The 27,167-nt window shown below is 41.0% G+C and overlaps 2 long non-coding RNA genes across 3 annotated transcripts in view; one reads left to right on the top strand and one right to left on the bottom strand.

Annotated features, from left to right (window-relative positions):
• The first annotated feature begins 4,550 nt into the window (after window positions 1–4,550).
• The window catches only part of LOC122216080, a 58,273-nt gene continuing 35,656 nt past the window's right edge, over window positions 4,551–27,167 (top strand). Inside the window, exon 1 of one of the 2 annotated variants that reach the window (XR_006200693.1) lies at window positions 4,551–4,697. This is a non-coding gene — a long non-coding RNA (uncharacterized LOC122216080). Of the gene's footprint in view, window positions 4,698–17,109; window positions 17,240–27,167 lie in introns of those variants that run through there. The other variant, XR_006200692.1, reaches the window with a different exon arrangement.
• LOC122216079 lies at window positions 13,501–16,997 on the bottom strand. Its single transcript, XR_006200691.1, has 3 exons — window positions 16,764–16,997; window positions 14,738–14,950; window positions 13,501–13,764 (listed from the first exon to the last, which is right to left on the bottom strand). It is a non-coding gene; the product is annotated as an uncharacterized LOC122216079 (long non-coding RNA).

The raw sequence follows: 27,167 nt of genomic DNA, 5'->3' as shown, positions 1-27,167 counted from the left end.
TTATTGTTCCTTTTGTTTATTGTTGAACCGTTGCCAATATACAGTTCCCCAGAGTCTTCAGGTTATTTTCGTTCCTTGGGAGATTTTAGAAGGTTATTGTTTCCCAGTTAACAAAACAGGCAGGGGAATGGGGAATGATACCTTTGCACAATGCTGGTGTGCTGCCCACTTCACCAGATCACCTTGCACTCTTTTCCTCCCCCGTGGTTTGTTGGACAGTGTGCAGTGAACGTGTCGACAACTTGTCTCTAGGAATGATCCCTGCCCGAGAATATTAAACTTGTTTCATTTATTTTGAAGAACTTTAGGGCTGTCAAGTTGAATGTATATAGATATGAATGTTCCTGGGCTAGCTGGCCTTCTAGAGGACTCCCCCACCCCCATAGCAGAAGCCCTTGGGAAGTCTAAGGGATGAAGTTGCGCTGTAGGGCTCTGATGGGATCTAATCCATGCTTGAGAAGTAGATCATTTGCTAGATGCAGATGCACAGCTCTGACTTGCCCAGCAGTCATTCTCAGGGCTGGAGGTCTGTGAATGGAATGGATGAAGGGCAATCACAAAGAGTTAATGATAGTATTTCTGGGTGCTGATAACTAAAGAGATCTTGTAGCCAAAATTTTATATGTAGCTACAGAATCAAAACATCTCTCAGCAAGGGGTAGAGCTGTTTTACTTAGAAAACTTTCTTTGCCCGAACTGTATGGTAGAAACTTTTCTTCCCATTGAATATCTGCAACTTTAGTTTTCCTTCACAGAGAAAGTCTGTTGCCATCCTTCTTCTCTTCTCATCTCTTCTCGTCTCTTCTCATCTCTTCTCATCTCTTCTCATCTCTTCCCCTTCCCCTTCCCCTTCCCTTCCCCTTCCTCACCCCTCCTCTTCCCTTCCTTTCTTTTTTGCAAGGTATTGTATTGAGTTTTTAATGCTTAGGTTCCTAGTGCAATGAACTTACCTACCTTTTTCCCACTCTGCTTGCCATAATTGTTTCCAATACTTTTTTGGAAGTTGCTGCCTTAAAATTAATAAAGAAAAAGAAATGTCTTCATATCCAAGACTTCAGGTGGCAAGCTTCAACCATACTTCATACGTCAGCCAACCACACCAGAAGAGACGACAATGCCTGGCTATATTCCTGCTGTAAAGTCGTATCCACAAAATTATATCTGTCAGTGCTTACCTCCATGTAGGTCAGTACGATTAGGACAGCTCTTAGGAAGAAATTAAATATATGGAATTAAATACATGTATATAGATGGTTCCTGGAACTAAAGAACCAGTATGCATTCCCAATAGTCTGTTCCAATAAGAGCCAAGTGCAACCTTAAAATAGAGATGTAAAGAGTTAGATCTGTGCTATCCATTACAGTAGCCACTGGCTGTATGTGGCTACTAAGCACTTAAAATGTAGTTAATCTTAGTTGGCAAGAACTTTGAATGTAAAATACATACCAAATGTTGAAAAATTAACACAAAAAAGTAAAAAAAAAATCTCAGTTTTTATATTGATTATCAAAATGATAATATTTTAGATATTTTGGATCAATAAAATATATTATTAAACTCATTTTCGTATGTTTCTTTTTCTTTAAAATGTGGCTACTAGAAAATTTAAAATTATATATGTGGCTCACATTATATTTCTGTTGGACAGTACTGAGCAAGATGGATGTCAGGTAATATTGTAATGAATTGGCCTAAAAGACTTTGATGTTAGGCAACTCACTTTGTTCTTTATAGCATGGCTGAAATGCATTGTAAATGGAGTCCTATTTTAAGTATGCCAGGAGATCTTACTGGTTATAGTAACCCCATGGTGAGAACCGCCATATTTTGAGTAATTGCTCCCTAATATATTTGTTTAATAGGTTTTCATTTTAGGGGCACCTGAGTGGCTCAGTCAGTTAAGCGTCTGACTCTTGATTTCAGCTCAAGTCATGATCTCACGGTTCATGAGATTGAGTCCTGTGTCAGGTTCTGTGCTGGATAGCACAGAGCCTGCTTGGGATTCTCACTCTCCCTCTCTCTCTGCCCCTTCCTCTTTCTCTCTGCCCCTCCCTGGCTCACGCTCTCCCCTTCTCTCTCCAAATAAATAACTAAACATTTAAAAGAATAGGTTTGGATTTTAATAGGGTTTTCCTAAAGCAAAGCTCACCAATTTTATCATTTGCTTTCCAATATGACCATTATTTATCTCTGTGCAACGAGTCTCTGGCCTTTCATGGAATACATGTTTTTGTTTATTTATCTTTCATAATTGCCACTTTTAGAAGATAAGTGTGGTTTGGGTGAACATGCTTGGACTCTTAGGGTGGACTGCCTGGGCTCAGCCGATAGTGACTCTTGGCATATCCACCTCTCTAGGTTGAACTTTCCTCATCTGTGAAATGAGACAACAACTCAGAGCTTGCAGGGGAGTAATGCACACTTTATGGGATGATTGCTATCTTGGGCCTATGGACTCAGTGGGGTGAGTCCCCTGTCACATCCTTTTGTTTTATAAGTGCCCTGGGCCCAAGTTTCTAGGACATTGAATCTATATTGCTGACCACTGATTATTTTTCCTGAGGGAAGGCCATTATTCTGAGCACTGTGTGCCTGTTTGATATACTCAAACAGATACTCAGGTATCTGCATATATACAGATATACTCATGACACTTGTGAAGAGTATCACACATAAACTCTTGGCCTGTGTCTTTGCATTTGCCCTCCTCCCTGCGCAAATTACCCTCCTTCCCCCATTATTTCCTTCCCCCGTTGTCTTGTCCGTCCTTCGATGTCCAGATGAAGTGTCACCTCTTTCATTAAGCCTTCTTGGACTACTTCAGAGAGGACTAATTTATGAGCTTTATACATGTTATTGCCAATACAAGCCAGCTTACATGAAGTAACAAATATTTATCTGGTGTTTCAAATTCCAGTGCTCTCTGCCAAGTGATTTCAAGCTCAATTTTGGTTTCATGCACTGAACTGTAAGTGTTTTGAAGGCAGCGGCTATGCTTCATACCCACTTCACCACCTCCATGTATCTTGATCAAAAAATACTTACTGATTAATTGACTGGCTAGGGCCTGGCTGATAGCAGATTTTCTAATGCAAGAATAAGTATTCATGATAGGAAGTGACCCGGCAAGAAAAAGAACATACACCATCTTTACGGCTATCCGTGGTGAATAATTAATACACATGTCAAAATTTAAGATCATCATCATGTAAAATCCCTGTCTTCTTTAACTGCAGAGTTCTAGGAGATACCTGAGTTAGTAGGAAGATGACTTAAATAAGTTTCCGATTCTGGATCCTTCAGAGATACATAGATATGTGTAATATATACATGTAGATAGATGTATTAAGATCACTAAGATGCTTAGTTTCTATTTGTAGTCTTTTCTCAATAAGGCAGTGGGACATTGGTGCTTTCAAGTGAGTTTAGAGATGTTGAATATGACATTCATGTCATTAAAAATAGTTAGCTCTTCTTGGCTACATTCACAAAGAAGTCCCCTAATGCTTCCTTTAATTGGCAGGATCCACACGTGGTATCTATTTTGCAAATGTACTCTGCACAGAGCGGCTCGAGCTGTGTATGTGTCTGTGTATGTTCTCTGTAGGTGACACTACACCCTAATCAGATAATTCGTGCATTGTACTAGGACATACTGTATGCAGACAATGCCTCGCCTACCACTCCCCCCCCCCTTTTTTTAAACCCTGAAATATGGTTGATATGGTCCATTGCAAAATGAACCTATATTGGAAATGGCAAAATTGTAATGTAAAATATACCGGGGTCAGTGGGGTGTGCTGTTTTTTGCATATATTTTTTCTCCCCTGACCCATGCCATTCCCCTGCATACGGGGAAAAAAGCTTCATCTCACACAGAAATGTGATGTCCTTTACTGCCAGAGGCTGTTGCTGTTTTAAATGAGGAAAAAGCACAATGCATGAAGAAGGAAAATTAAAGCATATTCATTTTGGAAATTAGATATGGTGTCAGGAGACTCTCAGAAAATAGCCCCGTTTGAATGGAGCCCCACACTACAAGACAGTTCACTGAACTTTTGACCACTATTTATGCTATGGAAGCTTTTGAAATAGGGAAGAGAGCAAAACATTTTATAGCTGCTTAATAGCTGAGTTCATTTTTCTTTCTTTCTTTTTCTCCCACCAGGCATTTGTCTATCCCTTCGGTGTATATAAGATATGCAAACACCATGTAGTTTATTGGCAGGCCTTTGTGTTAATGTTTCCAGGTTTGTTCCAAAACACACAGCTACTGGATGAGAGACTCTCCTGGCCAACCCAGTGACCTTCTTTACCCTCCACAGCACAGTCTGCCTCCTGCCCTGTGGCTAGTCTGGAATGGCCAGGGTCACACAGGCCTTGCGAGTGACGATGACCTCTTTAGAGGTCATTCTGCCAATGCAGAGAGAATATACCTTTCACAATTCCCAGGGAATCCTTATGCAAAATTGGACAGGGATGGGAGAGATGATGGAAAAGGCATTTTGTCTAATTTCTCCCTTTCTATTATTTGGAAGAACAGTTCTCAATTTGTGATCATCCCTGTTCTGCTTCATTGCTGCCCTCCTGCAGAGCATATCACACCAGCCAGGTTAAGTGGGATTCAAGGGCCCTCCAGGAAGGACAGCCAAGATACTTGATTAACACTGAATAAGGAAGCACCTGCAAAAATAAGGTAGGGGAAGAGTTAATCAGGAGTGGATGGTGGGGTCAACTAGAAGTGGAAAAAGAAACCCAATATGAATTGGTATTAATGAAAAATATGCCTTAACTTTTATACAAATATGAAGCATGGAGCTAAATATTACAAATTACAGGTTGTGAGTCTGTGTCAGCTTTATTATTGTTATTACTATTAATGCAATGATATCAAACCTAAGGGGTCACTGGTGTTTGTTTAATTTATTTTCTGGGAAAGCTTGGCATTTCATTTCCAAGTGAAAACCTTTTTTCTGGCCTCTCGGTGACTTGCCTACACGGGCACAAATTGGGCTCCGCCTCTCTTAGGATCTGTGAGCTCCTTAGTGTTCTCTCTTTCGGATCATCACCAGCCTGGACTCTCAGGGCTTTACCCCTCACTCCATTCCTCAATCGACCATGGGTCTCTCACTTCCATTAGGAAGTGATACAATATCAAGCTTTTCGAGGTGGCTTGAGGTGGGGTGGGACGAGGGATGCTGAGAGAAGGCTTAACCGTGGAATCATTTTGTGCCACAAAATGTTAAAATGTGTCTGAATGCTCACTTTCTGTGAGGTCATGTCTTTGGCTTGGGAAATAAGGACAGTCTGTTCCCATACACAGCTATGAATCCTTTGCAGACTCACTCGAGGAAAACTTCAACATGGCACATGTTGCCGTTTTCTTCTGCCTGTGCTCTTTGGTTTTAACTTCAGAGAGGGAGGGAGCGGGATGGAGGGAGAAAGAGACCATCTCTCTCCTCCCCCACTCCCAGCATTATTCATTAGGAGAAGATTTTTTTCCTCCCTTGGACAGGAAACTTCTCTCCTCTCACTAGCCAGTAACAACCCTTCTGTTCATCCTTATGTCAGACCCTCACAACTGCACTAATATGATCTCTGATGATTGGAAGGGAGCGGGAGAGTGTTGTAAGGGCTGCTCAGAAGTCAGGAGATGGCTCAGGATCTTCTCAGAGCAAGAACTCCTCCCGACTATCTACTTTCTGCCAGGACTGGGAGGTTGAAATCTGTGTGCTGACCTCAGGCCACAGGCTGAGAGAAACCTGAGAAGTGCTTTCATTACAATCTTCTTGGCCTCAGAAACTGCCCTCCTTTGTTTCCTGTTCTCCCTGAGGCTTCTTGGCACTGCCAGTAGCCATGTTGCTTTTGCTCAGGCTTTGTGCGAGGAAAGTCCAGGGGAGACCTGGGGAACTGCTTTGTGCTCCTGCCCATACTACCCACCCACCTCCAGTCTGTAGTCTGATGAATGGACCTGAGATAGGATGAGGGGGATGCAAAGGGGCGGAGTCGTGCTGGCCATGTCAACTGTTGGCAGAAAACAGGCGCCAGAATTGGTGACATCAAGTAAGTACAGTTTAGAGCTGGGAGTGGGGGAAAGTGAAGGATCAAGCTTGGAAAATTCTCAAGCCCTCCCAGGCTGCTTCACCCTGTCCTTCCTACTTAGGAAGACTTTGCTGAGATGGACCCATGGTGGACTCAAATGCCCTTCATTCGTCTGTCACCCCTGCCTTGACAGAGGATTACCCCTGCAGTTGTCGCACCATTTGTGATGGCCCATGGTTCCCTTGCCATTGTGGTGGCTGATGGGGATGAGCTTATTAAATAATGAAGCAAAGGGGAGAAAATGATCAAATCCCGCACCAAATGCAATAATAACCATAATGATTTTCTTTTCTTTCTTAAGACAATGAGGAGAGAGACCTAGGCAGGATTTCTGCTTTGCTTAATTATAAACGGACATATTATAGCAAATACGATGATTGTTTTAGTTTAGGAATTTCAAGTCTGACTCGAGTCTGACTGTCATATTCTGATGACCAGGCTTTAAATGCAAATCCGTCTTAAAAGATAGTTCTCATCACGTGCAGTATTGGTAAGATGACCTCAATGCATGTTGACCATGTGGCGGTGAGGTGTTTTCTGGGTCACAGGGGACTTTGCTGGTAGTTCCTGAGTATTTCTGTTATTCTTATGGTAGTCCAAGAAATAGGATTTTTTTAAAAAAAGTTTAGCCATTTCCTTTTTTTAAGTTTATTTATTTTGAGAGAGAGAGAGTGTGTGTGCGAGTGCACACATGCGCACATGAGTTGGGGTGGGGGAGACGGAGAGAATCCCAGGCACTGCACTGTCAGCACAGAGCCTGACACAGGGCTTGAACTCACAAACCATGAGAAATCAAGGGTTGGATGTTTAACTGACTGAGCCACCCGCGAGCCCCAAGCCATTTCTTTCTTTATGCAGTTGGGTTTTGGGTGAGGGTTGCAGGACATAGCAGACTGGTGAGAGGCAATGTGATGGAACAAAGAGGGACAAAGTAGCATTCAAATCCCAGGTCTGTCACTTGGCTGACTTCAAGGCCTTGGGCTGGTCAGACTCTCCCAAGTACAGGTATCTCATAAATAAAACAGAGTAATAATCCCTACCATGCAGCATTGTTTTGAAGATTGAAAGTACTACTCACATAATATTTACTTAATAAAAGATGTGTTATTATTATCACTACAATAAGAGGTCTTAGAGCTGGATGAGGCCTTTAAGATCTACTAGTTCAACCCTCCCCCATCTTACAGAAAAAGAAACTAAGTTTAAGAGAAACTCAGCAACTTATTCAGCAACCAGCAAAATGGCCTCAGAGCTTGCCACGGTTTATGTTCTTTGGGTGCCCAGATAATGGGTTATCTCAGTCAACTCAGGCTGCTGTAACAAAAATACCATAGACTACGTGGCTGAATGGAGCATTTCTTTCTCACAGTTCTGGAAGCTGGAAGTCCAAGTTCAAGGTGCCTGCAGATTTGGTATCTGATGAAAGCCCTCTTCCTGGCTCATCAACAGCCTGTTTCTCACTGTGTCCTCATGTGGCAAATGGGGCCAGGGAGTTCTCTGGAGTCTCTCTTGTCAGGGCACCAATCCCATCATGAAAGTCTCATTGCCCTGACCTAATCACCTTCCAGAGCCTCCACCTTCAAATACCATCACACTGGGCATGAGACTTCAACCGAGGACTTTTGGGGCCACAAATACTCAGTCCATAGTATAAACTCTCCTCCTCCTTAGCATTTCTCAGGTCAGGCTTTTCATGTTGTTGAAGATGAGTGCTAAATAAGAGTTTTTCTTAAGTGTTTTATTTTTTTTTCCTCTTTTTTTTTTTTTAAATAAATTCTTATGGGCCTTGGACCTCACATAGCCCTTGCTTCATTGATATTACTGTCCTTATTAGCTAGCCCTCTGATTCCCTTCAGTTGGAAAACTTTATTACCATATTGCCCTGTCGCAGCCTTGTTTTTTTCCACAGAGGGTAGAATACTTAATAAAAGACACCATGTACCATAATTTATTTAACTTTGTGGTTCCCAGAATTTTGTTTTAATTGATAAGTTAAATTTTTCTTTATTACTTTTTTTTGAAAATTTACTTCTTTCTAATAAGGGATGGATAGAAGTTTGTCAACACTTCAGTTTTCCAAGAGCTTTAAAGAAGTTTATTTTATCTATTAACACCACTTCATGAATAAAAACATCCTTGAAAACCATAAAAAATAGAAATAATGAAATAGTAGAGCTCTCTTCAAGAAAGAATATCTGCAGAAGGGCATAAGCATTGTCTATGTGGTGAAGAGAAAAAAATTTTGTCACAGACCAGTATAGGCCCATAAACGAGTAAATGGGAGCCAATAGTCTAAGGGACAAGAGTTGGACTACAATGTAAATTGAAAAACCTTAAGGGCGCCTGGGTGTCTCAGTTAGGCGTCTGACTTCAGCTCAGGTCATGATTTTGTGGTCTGTGAGTTTGGGCCCTGTGTCGGGCTCTGTGCTAACAGCTCAGAGCCTGAAGCCTGCTTCGCATTCTGTCTCCCTCTCTCTCTGCCCTCCCCGCTCACACTCTGTCTCTCTGTCTCTCTCTCAGAAGTGAATAAACATTAAAAAAAAGTTTTAAAAAATTTAATTGAACAATATTAGCTCATCAGGAGCCTAAAATGGGGATAGCAATGTTAAAATGATTTCATAGAGGGGCTATGAGGTTCAAGTGAAATGACATGGAAATATGCTTTAAACATTCTGTGGTCCTGTGCAAATATAATGGGTTATGGTTATCGTGTCAGAAAGCACTTACAGAACACCGAATTTTATTTATATATACATACATAATATAAATTATATATAATTATATATGTACCGATATACAAGAGCTCTATAGGACCGTCATACCCCAGTACTGGGAAACACAATGGGAGTGACAAGAACCATGGCATCTCGTCATAATCTAGTGAGCACAAAGAACTTTGGGAGTACAGAGGACAAAGTTACCATGGCTCTCACCTTGACAGAGTTCACAGAAACACTGCCACCATCCTGTCATCTGCATTGACTCTACCTCCCAAGTCCTTATCCCTAATGCTGGGTATATGCTCACGAAGAACTTTTGATCAACTGATTGTCTGCAGTATGTGGGGTAGCTCCCCAGATGAGATCTTGCTGTAGAGGCAGTGATGCTAGAAACTGAGTAATGTGAAGCTGTGTAGAATGATAAAAAAATAAATCAGTCCGTCTCTCAGCCATTGTTACTGTATGCCTGATTCCAAAACCAATACTGACCCACGTTTTTCTCCAGCCCACATAAGCAGAATGTGCAGTGATCACGGGAGCACACACGTGTCAGGTCATTGTAGCTGGGAAAACATTGTGCTGAGCCATCACTGCAGATGAGAAAACTAAGATCCACAGGAGCTAAGAAACTTGCCTAGTAATGCATGGCAAATAACTGGCAAGGTGAAAAGTTTTAGAATAAATCTATATGACTCACCAACTCACGGTCTTTTCAACAAACTTATAGTCATATATGTATGAGAGTTGTATGTCTTAATGAGTAGAATGAGGAAACTTCCATCGACATGGAAATGACGAACTTCTGCCTTTTTTCTCTTCCCCTAAATGACTTGCCTTTCATCTTTACCTTGACTGACTTTCTAACGCTAGTCACAGTTGAATTCCTTTTTCCGAGGTCCAAAGACAGATACTAATTTGGAGGCGATTAGTTCAGGCGTTGCATGGGGGCCCAACTAACCTATGCTTTCTCAGATATCAGACAAGTCAGGTTACCCAATTATTTCTGAGAGTAATTACTGTGTTTTCACTCTAGTCCATTTCTACTCTTTGGCTCATTGTTTACCTCAGAGAAGAGCAAAGAATGAATTCAAGTTACAGTCTGACATTACAATGAGATTGCCAATAGAAATCAATGACTTGTCCCATGACAAGCTAGGGTTTATGAGGCAGCCTAACGGTGTCCTTATATCTTTGCCTACCTCATTGTACTGCCATTCAAGCGGATTATACAATTTTCCTGTTATAAAGGGGGTGTAGTCAGGGCAAAAGAGAGTCTAATTGAGTTTAATAAAGCTGGAAGCAGTAGTACAGAAGAGAAAAGAATATTATAAATAGGATATTCCAATAAGAGTGGTCTGGGTTGTCTGTTAAGGTTGATATTTATGTCCACATTTATTGACCTTACAAAGGGGGTATAGACAGAGCAGATAGAGGTCAAGGAACTCACCTTTTCAGCAACAGAAGCCTAGACTTCAGTGGAATTGAAAAGAGTTATACTCGATGTGGTGAAATGCCATTTCATCCATTTTGTATTTATGAGGACTTCTGCTTATTTGGATAAAGTGGCTGAAAAATACAGCCTTCTCCAAACAAAGCAGCAAAGCCATATGGAGACCGTGTGGAGTTGCAGGAGATATACGTAGTTCTAGTGTTGTTCTCTCAGGTACAGTAGCCGCCAGCCACACGTGGCCACAGAGCTCTTGAATCAATGCATAGTTTGCAATATGTGCTTTAGTTATAAAATACACCCTGACTTTCACAGACTTGGGATGAAGAAAATAATCAAAAATCTCACTAATGGTTTTCATATTGTTTACATTTTGAACTGATAATATTTTGGATGAATAGGGTTAAATAAAACATTCAAACAATTTCACCTGTTTCTTTATACTCTTTAAAATGTAGCTGCTATGTCAAATTACATATGTGGCTTGCACTGTATTTTTAGCATACAGCGGTCATCTAATGCAATGCCTACATGGTATCATCTGTGAGTCAAGTTCCAATAATTAGGAATGTCAATGTGTATTCTGCCGGCATGGGATATGGGTTTGCGCCCACGAGTGTGATGTGCACCTACACACACATCCATATTCATGCACGGTGAGGAATTCTATCACCTTTGGAAGGAGAGAAATCATCCCAATACAACCAAAGTTGCTTTCACACATAGAAATGATGTTTTCCTGCGTCTCTTTGTTTTAATAAAAACCCGAACCCTAAAGAGCACAATTTGGAATAAGCTCCTAGAATAATTTATTGTTTCCTCTCCATGGATTAGAGAGGCGGTACTTGGAGCGGCTTGTTAAAGAGAAGAGCTTGGCCCTTGCCCTTGCTCTGTGTTTAATGATCCTCTCTTCATGTGCTACCTCTCTAATCTGCAGAGAGATAGGTACAAATTGTGTCTATAATGTTATATTACTTAACAGTATAATGTATGATAAATCATAGAATTGCATCCCTACCTTGTAATTGGTGAGATGTGTTGCATGAGAGATCCCCTAATTCAATAGAGAGTGGTTGCTCTTATGTATAACTGCCTCTCTGGATCAAACCAATTCAGCCCACAAGTGATGAGGGGAGAGTTAAAGCTTTTTTAATTAAAAAAAAAAGGAAAAATATGACTTAGAAAGGCTTTATCGGCCCCTGGATTCAAAGGCTGTTTAATAATCCTCTACACAAATGGAGCCTCTTTCCCCTTCCCCCCTTTTTTTTTCCCTGCAGGCGGCATGGATGGGCCATCTGTAGGAAATAGGTACCTGGGAGGACAGACATTAGGTGAATTCATGTTCTCACATGTGGCAGTCATCACTTTTGATATGTTGCCCTTGGCCAAGTGTGCTTATTATTTTTGAAAGTCACTGTCTTCCTGTTGTTATCCCCACATATTTTATCCTGAACACTTTTTGCTTTTGTTTTAAAGTCTATTTATTTGTTTTGAGAAAGAGAGAGAGAGGTGGGGAAGGGGCAGAGAGAGGGGGAGAGAGTCTCATGCAGGCTCCGTGCTGTCAGTGCAGAGCCCAACGTGGGGCTTGAACCTGTGACCTGTGAGATCATGACTTGAGCCAAAATCAAGAGTCAGCCGCTTAACCGACTGAACCCTCCAGGGACCCCTGCTTTTGTCTTAAATCCCTTCCTTTTACCTATATAGTCCACTCCCTGATTCTTCAGAGTTCTTTCATCTTCTTTTGTTTTCTCTTCCTAATTCCTTAAACGTCTTATTGTATTTTTTAGCACTGCCTGTTTTGGTGACCTGTTTTCCTAACTCGTAACCTTTTAAACTTCCCAAGTTTTCCTGCAAAACAAGTAGCATGAGGGTGTTTAACAGTGCAGAAAGATGGAGCGTGGGCGACGTCATCTCCATTCCTCAGAACACACGGAGGTTTTAGTAGGAAGCCATACTCATATAGAAATGAGCAGGGACAGTAGCATATAGATCTTGATTGTTCTTGGCCATCTGAAAATCTCTGACCAGCACTATACTTAATTGGATCATTGACTGTTCAGAAATTAGTTTTGAAGATAACCAAAATAAAATTTGACAGGTGAGCTTAATTAAGTCTGTTACAGTTGTTACGACTTTTTTATACAAATTAGACTGTTCCAGCTGGAGGGGGGGATCACAGATGTCCCTAACTTTCCAAAAGGGTGGAAGAAACATGGGGGAAATAACCAGTCTCAGCAATTCCTTGAAGGAGATCTGGGTCTAGCACTTGTTTCCCTTGGCCCTCATAAGCTCTCTTTCCATTCCCTCACAGAGTCTCTTTTCAGGAAGCTTCTCTTTAGGAGCTGAATTCTAGGATGCATTGTTTGGGGCTGAAAAATACCCAATAAAAGTTGTCTCATACTTGTCCCTGACAACTCACCATTCATCATTTAGTAAATGAGCGAGATGCGGTGACCTGATTTTTCACTTTCAAAACTTGCATGTGTACATATTTTAAGAAAGATAAAACAGATTGTGTGGTCTTAACTCAGTCACTTCTCAAGTCTGACTTTCTGAGAAGAGGAGAAGGGCAGCTTTTGACATGAGTCATTGATTCTGTCCAAACAGACCTAGGGATAGTGCCAAAATTGCAGCCTAGCACAGCCTACTTGCAAAAGTGGTGGCTTTGAAGGTGGAATTGCCTTCTGGTGTTTGATCACATCTACATCGCTTTTCCTGTACTCTACTTTTTCACGTCTTAATAAAGAGAAACAATTCATTTGGTAAAGAATCTATAATATAATTTCCAGAGATTATCCTGCCATTTCTCAACTGCCAGATATATTTTATTTTTACTCTGCATGTAACCAAAGAAAACAAGGTTGCAAAATGATGCCAGCTTATGCTTTTCAGCTATGAGATGTCAATAGCCCTTGATTTTGTTGCTGTTGTCACTAATTTCTGCAAGTTCACAAAAAAGTGTCATAAAAACAAATTGCTTTTAAACATCCTATCATTATTCACCCAGTATTCTTATGAGATATAAGAATATATTTGCCATAGTTTTTGAAATCACTTTTAATCACATATATTCAGGCCCTTAGAAAAGGCTACTTAAGCTCTATTTTTTATTTTCCTCTCAGCTTTTTTCCCCCCTTCCTTGTGTTTTCATGCTGACATTTTTACTATAAAGTCACATTTTCATCTAGGACAATGGCATCTTGTTTTTAAAGCAAACAAACACGAGACGATTTGTTTTGAAAATATGTGGGTTGATGACAAAGTCATAAGAATTTCAGGGAAATGTCAGCGCTGGTGTCAGGAGAGCCAGTTCTCGTGTGTTTCTTCTATGAAAATGGGATTCGGTGCCTTATGCTGACGACCTGCGCACAGAGCAGAAGTTTCTTTGTTTTTGCCGGGCACCAGCTTCCTCCTTCATTGCAAGCCCACTTGATGGTTTCGAAAGATCAATTCTACTTTGCAGTGAATGTATCTCTTAACCTTTTACCTAGAAACTGAAACAATATACAAGTGAGTTCCACAAAAGGGGGAACTCTTAGATGAACGGCAAGGAAGCAGAGGGTTATATTCTAATTCATCTAGAAAAGAGCATTTTCACTAATCAGTACCCATATCATACATTTGTAAAAATGACTGCCTGACAGGTGAAAAATCTATTTTTTTGACAACGTACATTTAGTCTTAAATCAGTCCAACACAATAGTTCCTTTTTTTGCTTTACACAAACTCTCTTTCACCTTTTGATAAACTGTACCCCTGTGAGCCGTAGAATGTTTCAGATTCCTACCCTATTCTGCGTTGCAGCAATATTTTGAGAGCAATGTAACGCAGATTCATTTGGCAGAGTGTTTTTATATGCATATCAGTGCAAAGGTAGGATTTAATGATTTTGAGGATTAAAGGCTCTGTCCGAAACTTTGTAATGCGCTGTGAAATACTTGCCGTGCGAATTGGACTCCTGACCCTCTGAGGCCTCTCTGAGGTATTCTATTTTAACCCGGTGCATAGAGCACAATAGCGATAAATCTTGAAGCAGATTAAGTAATTTCCCCATAGTGGTGTGTCTATTGGAGTTTCAAATAGCCCCGCATAGGGATTCAAAGTCTTGCTACATTTGGATATTCCAGACTGTATCCCCTCTGTGTAAAAAAACTCTCTGGCGGGCAGCATCATGCACTTTGACCCCCGTGTAAGAGTATAAATGGATGCCCTACTGGGCTGCTTGAATGCTAATTATTTTGCTGCTCCTGAATCCTTAAAAATAAAATAAAAGAAAGACAGAGAAGAAAAGATGGCCCATTTGCATGCTTAAAATATGCCAAAGATTGTATGAAATGGAAGCTTGAGACATTATGACAGTCTGAGGTTTCAGGATGCCATTGGGGATTTGACTTACTTTTCTATTTTGCTGGTAGATATTCTCGTTTGGCCTGGGCAGTTTTGGTTAGAAAAATCTCCAAGGCTTACCTGAGATAGCATTCATGAGCATGGGATTAGAGAGGCCCTCTAATCCCATCCCGGTTCCGGGACGGCCAGGAAAGAACATGCGGGACCCAGAGCTGGGACTAGAAATAGTGGTGTCTCTTCATGGGAGCTATCTTGAATTCAGCACTTTGGTAGCGGAGAAACTTTGCATTGTGTCTTCTCAGTGCCAACACCTTTGTGAGGTAAAGGTCAGATCTACATAATGAAACAAAAGCAGGGCCAGGTCAGAGAGAGGAAGAGTTGTTTAATCTAGGAGACCAACAAACTTTGGAGATTTGATTAAAAACCCGAACGCTTCTGTGAGAACAAGCATCTAATTAGTATGGGTAATCTAAATGTGCCCTTGACTTCTTTGTTCCTTTTTGCAAATGACAAGTCTTCTCACTAAACACATTTTCAAAAACAGAGACCATGGGCTCCAGCAGAACACTGTATGGCCCACTGATTTCTCCGCTCCTTTGAAGAAAAGACCTGTGGGCAATATTGTCATTACAGGGAGAGAGCACTTGGCAGTATGGTGTTGACAGCACATTAAGAAAAACAAACAAGAGAAGTAGGGCTCGAAGCACTCTCTGTTTCCCAGATCAAACCTCAGGGCCCTTCTTGTGGCCTGTCCAGTGGAAGGAACCAGGTGTGCAGCCCAAGCAAAGAGAAAATGTGCCAGTGGGCGTGTGGACAATTGTACACACAATTGTATGGTTGTGGGGGTATTGAGTGTGCATACATGTGTGAGAGTGTGTGCACGTGCATTTGTGTGGAGAGCATGCATACGTATAGGCAAGTATGCATGATGGGCGTGTAGATTGTAGTGTGTGTATGTGTGTGTGTGTATGCGTGTCCATTTAAAAAATTGTATATCACCACCTTAATCATGATTATACTCTTAGTTATTATAGTCTGTCATGATGAAAAACAAGGAAAAGAAGAGCTATTGCTTCTTAGCGGCAGTAGGATGAAAATACAATTACTCCCTTCATAGTTTTGATGGGGGCATCATGAGGCAGAGCACACTCTGGCCTAGGAACATAGGTGTACATTAAGTTGGAGAAAGACGGAGAGCATTTATTGAATGGGTCTGAGTCAACGTGATGTTTAAATAATGTGCCCCACTCCCCCTATTTCCCTGACTTCCTCATTCCTCTGCCAGCTTCAAGGTCTCACCAACCCAGTGATTCATTCTGCATCGAAGCTCTTTCCTCCTGCTCCCATTTTCCTCTTGGAGCTTTCTAACATGGTCCATATTTCTTTTTCCTCCTTATGTGTGTCTCTACTTTACAAAATATATACTAGAAATTCAGCATTGCAGAACCCCAGATCTCAGGCTTGGCATCACAGAAACTTAAAGCTGAAACTTAAAGCCTCCAGGATGTCCTAATTCAGTTCCTTCATTTGCAGATGAGCATGTTTAGAGCAGATTCCAGGGGGTGGGAGTGGGGGCAGCCAGCTGAGGATCTGAATACCCAAGCAATGTCATAGGGTTGATGTGGACATTTCACTAGAAGTTGTGGTGATCTGTGTCATGGCAGTGACTGGAAACGGTGCAGAGAGCATTTCCTTTAGGAGATTAAATGTGGAAACTTACATTCGTGAAAGTGCTTTCTGAGTTACGGCGTGGTAACTACATGAAATGTAAGATGATTCTCATTTTTCCTTTCATAATTAATAATATACTGGGTGAAAGTTGTAACGTAACTTTTGAAACCATAAAACCTGGTGAAAACTGAAAAGTCTTTAAGTGCATATTTCAAAGAAGCCCTCTACTGTGTCTCAAAATTCTTTACTGCTGAGTTTCTGGAAAGCTGCTTTGAACGTTCAGCCCTTTAGAGGAAAAGGGATCGTTCGTAGAGGTATAGAGAAAGAGCACTGGACTGGGAGATCTGCAGCCTCAGACCCCATTCTTGCTTGAGATTTTGCCATGTTTATTTACTTGGTGTCCTAAATGACTGCTAATTATTTAAGCTGTCTAAGTGGGACACCTAATTTTCTCTCATCCAAAAGTGAGTCTCACCTTTTGCAGTGCATGGCCCCAAGTGTCCAGTTGCCCCAACCAGAAGTGTGGGAGGCTTACTCCCCTCGTCACCAGGACCTGTCACATTTGCCCCTAAATATCTCTTCAACTATCCTAGCTGCTGTTGTCCACATCTTTGTCTCACCTTGTTTTAATTCTAACTGGCCTCCCTTTCTCCAGCCTTGCTGCTTTCTCCTTCAAGTGCTGGCCAGATTGATGCTATAAATTCCACATTTGGTCAGCTCACTCCCCTGTTTAATACCCTTAATGATGTCAGAATGCTCTGTGGAGGAAGTTCACAGTTGTTACCTCCATCCAGGAGCCTTTTGTGACCTGGCCTCTGCCATCTTACCAGGCTCCTCTTACTTCACAGCCCACACCCCAGTCTTCGGGATCTTTTTTTGTTTCTTCAGTGTACCATCTTACCTCTCACCTCTGAGCTTTCACATGCCATGTCCTTGGCTGAATACCTAAACGTAAGCTCTTTAAAAGCTCTCTTTTCCAGCTCTGTTATTTTCATATGGTTAAATCCATCTTATCTTTCAAGTCTCTGCATAAACATACCTTTGTCTGGAAGCCTCTCCTGATTGCTCCTCTCTCAGGTTGCTAATTTCTCTGTCCTGTTAGAGCATTTATCACAAATCATTAAACAGCCTGTGGTTCCCCCCACCCCCACCACCATTAACTCCATGAGATAAGGGACCAAGCATATATAATTTTTATATCTCTAGGTTTTACTCCAGTGCCCCATACATAGGCTGCATTCAAATAATGTATGTTGAATAAATGAATGCGTAAATGGCAGTGACTTATTTGTGACCTTGAACAAGTCACTTACCTTATTTGGGACTCTATTTTCTTTGTGACTAGCATGAGAACATTGAACTAAAATTGCATGAAGGTAGCTTCCAGTTTTAAAGCCACTTGAATTTATAATGATATGTTTATTGACATATAAGAAATATGCTAGAAATTTCAAAATATCTATGAGTCAGTGATACATAACTATGTTTGATTTGAGCTTATACATTTAGAAAGTTTGTAAAACTAGATCAGTACTGTCTACCTCGTGATTAATATCTTCCTAATGCAGCCAATATTGGTCAATTAATATCAGAGATCAAGAAAAGTGTATATACCCTTACAGTTTGGCGTTTTTTGGGCTTTCAGGACATGTGAAAGAAATTGTAAGAAATAATGTTTTTCTGAAAGAATTTGGGTCCAATCTAAAAGAGAGAAAATGGTTCAGAAGGAAATGCACTTTCATTGTTTCTCTAATGAAATAGTTACTTGAATGTTATGGACTAAATATGGGAGCTAGTCAATATGTCTCTCAACTAAGTTGAACTTTTGGAAGTCAAACCATCGACATTTATTTGGTGGCCAAGTCTTAGGTCTTTAATTTCATTGTTAAATGAGAAAATGTAGTGTATGTCAGTGAATCTACAGATTATCCCCGTGAGGAAGCAAGTGAGGTGAGATAGTACTGATGGCAAAGAGAAGCCACAAGACATCTGAGTGTAAAATATGCAGGGAAGAAATTTTTGAGCTTCTTGTTCTTAGTTTTTGGATGACCTCAAAGGTAAGAAATGCACATAATCTACTGTCAAAGAGAGCCAGTTTGGGGGAGCCATAATGCAAATCAACAGACATAGACACCACATTCCCTCCCCAGAGAAGCTGAGAGAAGGTCAGAGCTTTATACCAGGAGAATGATCCAATTAAATACCAATATGAAGCCAGCATGCTATGTGCCCAAAAAACAAAGCTAGGTATGCATTCTTATCAGTGCCTCTTTGTAGACCCCCTGAATCTTGACCCCATAATTATTGTATTTGCTCTTCCCCACTCAGAAATATAACCAACTTTCCAAGCGTTTTGTCCTTGACTTTTCATATTTTACCCTTCTCTGCCTTGTGGTGGTTAGGTTTTAACATATCTGCTCCATGGTATTGTGGTACTGGAATTAAAAGCTCTACCTCTAGGATTATTTTTCCAATTTACTGCCTTCTAGGGCAGGGATTTATTCTTTAGACCTCTTGCCAATCTGCAGTTGCTAGCAAATGATATACTGGTTTGAAGATCTGGATACTTTTAGGCGGGGAAATAAAATCATGAAAGAAAAGGATTTTTGATCTGAGACTGAAATTCAGACAAAGGATTGTTGGTGGTGTTTGAGTAGACAGTGCATCAACATGGCTCTATATTAGCTAAAAGTGCCAGCTTACAGCAAGCAGAAGAGGACTCAAGAAGAAAATAAAACTAGGCCTACCTCTGCTTATTCAAATACCACCCACAACTTTCTGGGAAAAGAACATATGCAGAGCATATTTGAAAACATTATAAGGCATGCATAAAGTACAATATTAGTCAATTTTATATGCTCAGTTGCATGAAATCTGTGTGTTTAAAAAATATAATAATTTGCATTTCATGGCTTTTGATAACCTCAGGAGTGCACTTGAAATTCAGCACATGCCCACAGCACCTCCCAGCTCACCCCATTTTTAACTGAAGACCAATGGTTTCTATTAAGGGATCAGGCAGGGCCTCTGACAAGCCAGTCAATAACTATGTGAGGTTACTTCATTAATGCTATAATGGCTGATAGAGTGAGAGGCAAAAAACAGGTTCCTGACAGCAGCAAATGAAAATGATAGAGATTCCTGAAGCAATGCGCCTTTCCTTTGTCATTGTCTTTTGCTTCGCTTATTCAAAATGTGGCATTTATGTATTCAGTCTTGATGAATGTTGCAGGCTTTAAGTACTTTTTCCATCTCTAATGCAGTGCCAATTGCACATTGTTCTCTCTTTCTCTCTCTCTTCCCCTCTCCCTCTCTCTCTCTCTTTTTTCCTATAACCTCTGCTGTCAAGGCACTGCAGGCTGAAGGGTTGCAGGCACTGGCTAAATAGCTTTTGTGCTATAAATGGTGAAGGTGATGGGACAATGCATCATAAGTGCTGGCTGGGTCATAGAGCAGAGAGGGTGGTAGGAGCTGGGCCCTGCAGCTAAGACGGTGCAGGTCCCCTGGCCCTGCCACTCTCTTGCCTTTATTTGGAAGCCCAGGCAAAAATCTCCAAGGAGCATAAAGACGTCTCTGTGAAGTTCAGACAGGAAAGCAACTGGGAAAGGAAAGCTCCCTGCAGGTGAATCACGAAGACAGGTTGCATTAACAGGACACTTCCGTTGGCCATGTTGAGAACCACGTGCTGATCTGGCCAGGCTGGGCTGACGTGATTGTCTGGCTTCTAGAGGCTGAAGTTTTTTTCAGCTTCTAAGTGCCTCGATGGGCGCAGGCTCCATTCTGATCCTCGAGGGGACCTCCCACTCCGTCTGAATGGATACAAAGGGGTACACAGTGGAAAGACACGTCTTTGGCATTGGTGAGAGGGGGCTTTAGCACAGCCGGAGTGGGAGGTGCACACGTTTCTCTGATGCTGCTGAGTGCCTCCTTTGAGGTAGGTCAGAGTCCAGCAAAGGAGAGACGTGCAATGAAGCGAGAGTTCAGAGCTTCCCCGGGGCCTGTTCTGATGTGGTTTGGGGTGGCAAAGCAAGCCACATTAACAGGAGCTCTTACACCTTTGGTGGCATGAGAACCAAACTTTGGAGGAGGAAATGGGATAAATCACTTGATAAAGACATATATTTGAATTTCAGCAGGCTTCACCAGGGAACTGATCTGTCTTTTGAGGTGCTTGGCTTCAGCTGGCAGAACATCAGAATATCAACACGGTCAGAGGCAAGGCAGGCAGGAATGAAAAACGGGATGGCCCTGATTCTCTACGGCTTCTCCCCATACAACTTGGGTGGTGGGACGTAGCCTCAAATTGCCACCATGTGTTGTAAGAACTGACTCAAATCCTTTGTGAAGGAGTCTGTACTAGAATATAAACAAACAAAAACCTACCAACCCACAATTAAATGCATAATTGTAGTCTGGATGTACAGGTGACTGTTTGGCTAGAAGCGGCGTAGCAGAAAGGACCAACCTTTATTTTTCTGTGGTTCCATCACAGAATGTGGTAATACTCTTCCATCTTTGTTTACTCCAGAAAGCCAGAGCAGAAGTTCTTGTCTAATTGAAGACTGAGCTGGCCTGAACTATGGTATTTTATTCTGGGCAGCCTCCATTGCTTTGTCAATTACACAATTGTATTTTAGTGGGTTTTGTTTTGTTTTTCTTACTGGTCTTTACCAATTATTTACATGTAGCTATTATTCTCTCTTTTTTGGTAAATGTTATGGGCTGAATTGTGCCTCTTCCCACATTCATATGTTAAAGTCCTAACCCCTCCTACCTCAGAATGTGACTGCACAGGAGGACAGGGTCTTTAAAGAGGTAATTAAGATAGGGACGCCTGGGTGGCTCAGTCAGTTGAGCTTCCAACTTCCGCTCAGGCCATGATCTCATGGTTTGTGAGTTCGAGCCCCGTGTCTGGCTCTGTGCTCTGTCTCCCTCTCTCCCTGCCCCTGCCCTGCTCATGCTCTGTCTCTCTCTGTCTCTCAAAAATAAATAAATGTTAAAAAAAATTTAAGAGTTAATTAAGATAAAAATGGGTCATTTGGGAAGCCCTATTCCAATATGACCAGTGTTCTTGTAAGAAAAGGAAATAAGGATATAGATAAGTACAGACTGAAGGTCCTATGAAGACATAGGGAAGAGATGGCCATCTATGAGTCAAGGAGAGAGGCCTCAGAAGAAACCAACCCCACTGACATCTTTTTTTTTTTTATGTTTATTTATTATTGAGAGACAGAGAGGCACAGAGTGTGAGCAGGGGAGGAGTAGAGAGAGGGGGAGACACAGAATCCAAAGCAGGTTCCAGGCTCTGAGCCATCAGCACAGAGCCCGATGCGGGGCTTGAGCTCCCAAACTGTGAGATCACGACCTGAGCTGAAGTCGGTCACCCAACCGAGCCACCCAGGCACGAGGCACCCCACACTTTTTTTTTTTTTAATTTTCAACCCCACCTACATCTTAATCTCAGACTTCTAGCCTCCAGAATGGTGAGAAAATAAATCTGTGTTGTTTTAAGTCACCTACCCCCTATCATATGTCCCCAGTGATCAGCATCTCAATGAAATGAGTGCCTTCTCTGCATCCCTGTTTTTGATTTTTAGTTGTAAGTTAGAGGTCCATAGATAAGAGGTAGAATTAAGTCATATATTTGAAACATTCACACACATAAAGTTTCATCTTGCTGTGATGTTTTGTACCTTTATCTTGCTCTGCATTCTAGTTTTAACATGTTTTGATAAATGTAGAAATAATTTATTTTAACAGCTATATAGTACTTCAGTGTATAAATGTACCACCATTCATTTATCCTTTCCCTAATGGAAGGAATCCAGATCATCTCTATCTTTTTATGATAATGAACAGTGTCTTCCATGAACATTGTTTTCTGGAGCAGAGAATGAGACTTCACTAGGCCATATTCTCAGAATAGGAATTAACTGGATTATAGCATATATATACGTATATATATATATGTGTATATATATATATATACGTATATGTATACATATATATATATATACGTATATATATATATATGTATACATATATATACGTATACAACCTAACTATATATTATCAAATTACCAGCCTAAATAGTTATATAGGCCTCTCCTCCCAGAAGCAGAATAGAAATATTGCTATTTTTCTGTAATCTTACTAATACTTATTATTGTTCAGATGTGTAATGTTTTTCTAGTCTGATGGGAGTGAATAGCATCTCATGGTTTTTGGGAGTGTTTTTTTTTTTAAGTTTTTTTTTTTTTAATTTATTTATTTTGAGAGAGAGAGGGGTGGGGAGAGGAAGAGAGAGAGAATCTCAAGCAGGCTCCATGCTGATAGCATGGAGGGCTCAGTCTCAGGAACTGTGAGATCATGACCTGAGCTAAAATCAAGAGTCAGAAGCTTAAAGTTGGGAGTGTTTTCTTAACAACCACAGTTGCTTGCAATGTCAGTATTTGTTGAGCCCTTATCAAGTGCATGGTTCTGTACTATTTGTTTTACATCTTACTTAATCTTTACAATAGTCATACAAAGTTGGCATAGTTACTATCACCTGTATTTTACAGATAAGGAAATTGAAGTTTAGAAAGATTAAATAACTTGCTTAAGGCTAGACAACTAGCAAGTGATTAAACCAGGATTAGAATGTATTAGAATGATTCCAAAGCCTGTTGCATTAGTTTGGGCTTCCTCAAAAGCAGACCATGAGATAAGTGACTTGGGTGCAGGTAGTTTATTTGGGAGTTCATCCCAGGAAGCATACATGAGATTCTGGGGAGAGTCGGACAGGGTTAGAGGAGTCCGTACAAGATGTATTAATGAGCAGATATCCACTGCGGGGAACTGGGGCTCCATATTTCTGGGGCTTCTCTGAGGGTTGGTGCCTTGGAATTATCTCACCTAGTTATGGGGAACCTAGGGGTATTTATCCTCTGATTTCCATTCCTTATTGGTTGGCTTCTGGGCTGCTCTGCATGGGGACTAACCAAGTTCCCCAGGCCAGAGAAGAAGAGATATGTTGGTCCTCTCCCTCCAGCAAGCTGCAGGGAGCGTAGAGGTGGGCACATATGTGGGGAGTGGCATCAGCACCCACCACCTCCAGCTGTACTGCCATCTGCTGAAGCAGGAGAAATCTCTACATTGGCTTCTCCCTCTCATAACCTAGGGAGAAGCAACTGCATTTTAATCTCTCCCCAGTGGGGCTGATTTATAACTGATAAGACTTCGCTTATAGATGTTGGCACACAGCACTGCCCTTACCAAAATTGTCCACCTTGCAGTGTGATGGATTTGGGGGGCACATTTATTCTTTCTTGGTTTTTTTTGTTGCTTTGTATGTGATAACAAGGCTCATCACATATTTTTGATAAAGTGGGGAAAACGTCAATTTTCTCACTCCTTTCTCTTGAAATATATAAAATAAAGCTCATCTCTAATTTTGAAGTGGTTTTATGTTTATAAAGATGCATTTTTCACTCTAAAAATGCTTCAGTAGGGTCATGGATATAAAACTAGCCCATAAGTAAGAATTTTACCAGAAATCATACTGGCAACAATAAAAACAAGGCAATGTGTCTAACAGAAATAATAACATGTAGATTTGTATAGTACTTTGGGTTTTCGAAGCATTTTCATGTTATTTTACCAGAACTGCCTAACAAGAAAGTAATGGGTACTAGAACCTCATCATTCCCTTTCATAGATGTGAAAACAAAGGCTCAGAATGGTAAAAAAGTTTACCCAGTGAATTGGTTGAACTTGGACTCTGGACTGCTGAAACCCAATCCTATGCTTTGTCAGCTCCATCAGAGTGTTTCTTTTTTTTTTTTTTTTAATATTTTTTATTTATTTTTGAGAGAGGGAGAGAGACAGAGCACGAGTGGGGGAGGGGCAGAGAAAGAGGGAGACACAGAATCCAAAGCAGGATCCAGGCTCTGAGCTGTCAGCACAGAGCCTGATGTGGGGCTCGAACCCACGAACCGTGATTGTGACCTGATCTGAAGTCAGATGTTCAACTGACTGCACCCCCCAGGCGCCCCATTCCATCAGAGTTTTTTAAATACATGGTTTGCAGACAACCTGCATCAAAATTGCTCGGTTTACTTCTAAATGGCCAAGTCCTAGGCCTTACCTCAGGGGATAGGCATCTGATAAAATTGCCTGTATACCCTTATGCAAAGGTGAAAGACATTTCGATGGGAATGTGTTGACACTTGTATGTCATGATGGTCACGATATTCTCACTACCCCTGGAGATGGTTGAGGGGCAGGCAAGCCACCATACTCAGGCAGTGTCTTCACACAACCAGGCAGCCCTGCTTTTCACAGCAGAATGTTTTTGTGCCCACCCATAGTGGTCATCATTGTGTCGATGTGAAGAAAGCAAAATTGTTCCGGGAGAAAGAACATATTTGTGGTCATCCTTTCCTTGCCAATGATATCTTTAAACAAAACAGATTTACCCCCAGACATACAGACAGGCTGATTCATGCAATCTGGATAATCTTCTACTACTTTTTTTTTTCCTCCCTCTCTTTAAAAAATTAACAAACGAATCCCAAGAGCATGTCTGCAATATAAAGAGTGACTTATTGTGGCATTGATGAAGTGTCACTTAAGCGAGTTTTAAACACTTCCTGTAAATCTTCTAGTGTTTTAAGAGGCCAAACTTCAGTTTTTATTTTCTCTGCCTATCAAAATGGCACTGTGGTTAATGTGTTCTCTAAAACCTTTTGGGGCAGCCTGAACTGATTGCTGTGCCATCACAATGAACCAGAGATGAGCTGCTCATAGTATTCCCTTGATTTCCAGGATTTTTGCCAGAGGCTGTGGCAATTGTCCAGTTGAAAGATGATAGGAGTTTAGGCATTGATGTGGCAGTGGGGGTGGTCAAAAAGAATTCAATTCTGTTTATATTTGGAAGTAGAGCCAACAGGATTTCCTGATGGATCGAGTGTGAGGTATAAGAGCAAGAGAGGGGTCAAGGATGACTCCTAAGTTTTCTCCCTGAGCCCCTTGAATGGTGAAGTCGCAATAAATTGAGATGGAGGAGGCTGTGGATGGTGCAGATTCTGTGAGTAAGATCAGCTTGGGACATGGATATTTGAGACAGCTATTCAACATGCAGGGGGAGATGTAAGGTAAGCTTTTAGATGCATGAGTCTGGACTTTGGGAGACAAGTCTGGACTGAAGATATAAATTTGGGAGTCATCAGCATATAATTCAAATGTAAAGCTATGGGACTATAACTCACTGAGACAGTGAGTTGTAGATTTGAGAAGAGGAACAAGGACTGAGCCCTGGGGCACTTAATATAGACTAGGAAGAGGAAGAAGAATCACCCAAGTTGACTGGGAAGGAACAAGTAAGATATGTGGTATCTTGAATGTGAAGGAAATAATGGATATCGAGGCAGAAGCAATGGCCATGTCAAATTTCTATCAAGGTCTGCTGATAATTGACCACAGATTTAGTAACATGGAACTCACTGGTCATCTTTAGAAGGGTAGTCCTTTCTGTGGAAGAGAGAGGCAAAGGCCAGTTTGGGATATGCTGAAGGGATGAGGGAGGAGAAAAACTGGTCCCTGTGTTAACTTGGTTCCTACTGAACATCTCACCTGCACCATTACCTCCAGCGGACTGCCCTTCTGTTATGCTAGTCCAGCACCATTGGCACATGGTCCTCGACCATGAATTTAGTTAAGTAGGATGCCAGCGACCTGCAGAGGATTCAAATGGCCAGTTTTCACCAGCATGGTAACTTGTGGCCATCATCGAGAAGTGCTTTTCTCTGTTTGTGGGGAAGATGATTATAATTGGTCCCAAAATAGCCTATTCGGCACCCAGCACAGTGCCTCATACATAGTAAGTATTTAATAGCTTTTTTGTGGTCTGAATGGATTTGTAAGAGAATGAATGTGCTTGGGTATATTTGGAGCAAATTATCTATGTTTGGTCAATTTTCTTTTTCAAATAAAAGATCTACAAATGATTGCTAGCAAAAATAAATAAATAAAGCCAGGGTGGGGAGGGGGGACCTATTTGAGACAAACACATTGTGTCCTGAAAGATCTATTCTGTCATGCCAGCAGTCTCATTGGCTGTGATTTGTATATTAAGAAGATTTTAATTGCTCAGGTAAGTGCCTGCACCTGCTAAGACATTGTGTATTAGAGCACTTTATTCTAATCTTTTACAATACAGGGCACACTTCACCCATAAAATTATTCTCTGCACAATTATCACTCCGTTTTGCTGAGGTAGAAAGTGCAACTTAACACTTTTGGTTTCACTCATTATTATTAAAATCATGGAAATTAGGATCGTTGGGCAAAGCTTGTGCAGTTAACTGCTGAATTGCCCCTATCCTTTCTGCTCCTCTCTGCTTGCACCAATGAGCAGGACTTGAGTGAGTTTTCACGTTATCTGCAAGCATGGTGGGGGCTGGATTGTTTTCAACACAAAAGATTTGTAAACTCCAAGCAGAGCTTTTCTGCTGAGGCTCAAGGAACATCTAAACTAGCTGGTTTTCTTCTTTCTTCTTCAAATAGTATTTTTTTCTGATTATAAAAGAATTGCAAAAGGAAGATTAAAAATAATTACATATAGAAAGAGTGAAAAATTTAGAAAATATAGGGAAAAACAAAAATATTCGTAATCATTCATATGTGTTTGATGTACTTTCTTCCAGTTTATATGTAAATAAAGAGAATGCATAAAGCACAAACACACACTCTCACAGTTTCAGATTGGGATATAAGCAAAAGACTAGTTGCCTTTTTCTTTTCCTAAGATAAACTACAGCAGGAGTTAGCAAACTACAGCTTTCAGGTCATAGTCTGCCTGTTATGATAAATAAAGTTTTATTAGAACACAGCCATG

Source organism: Panthera leo, chromosome A3 (assembly GCF_018350215.1).
Source record: "Panthera leo isolate Ple1 chromosome A3, P.leo_Ple1_pat1.1, whole genome shotgun sequence".
NCBI classification, from domain to species: domain Eukaryota; kingdom Metazoa; phylum Chordata; class Mammalia; order Carnivora; family Felidae; genus Panthera; species Panthera leo.
This window is presented reverse-complemented; position numbering and strand designations above follow the sequence as displayed.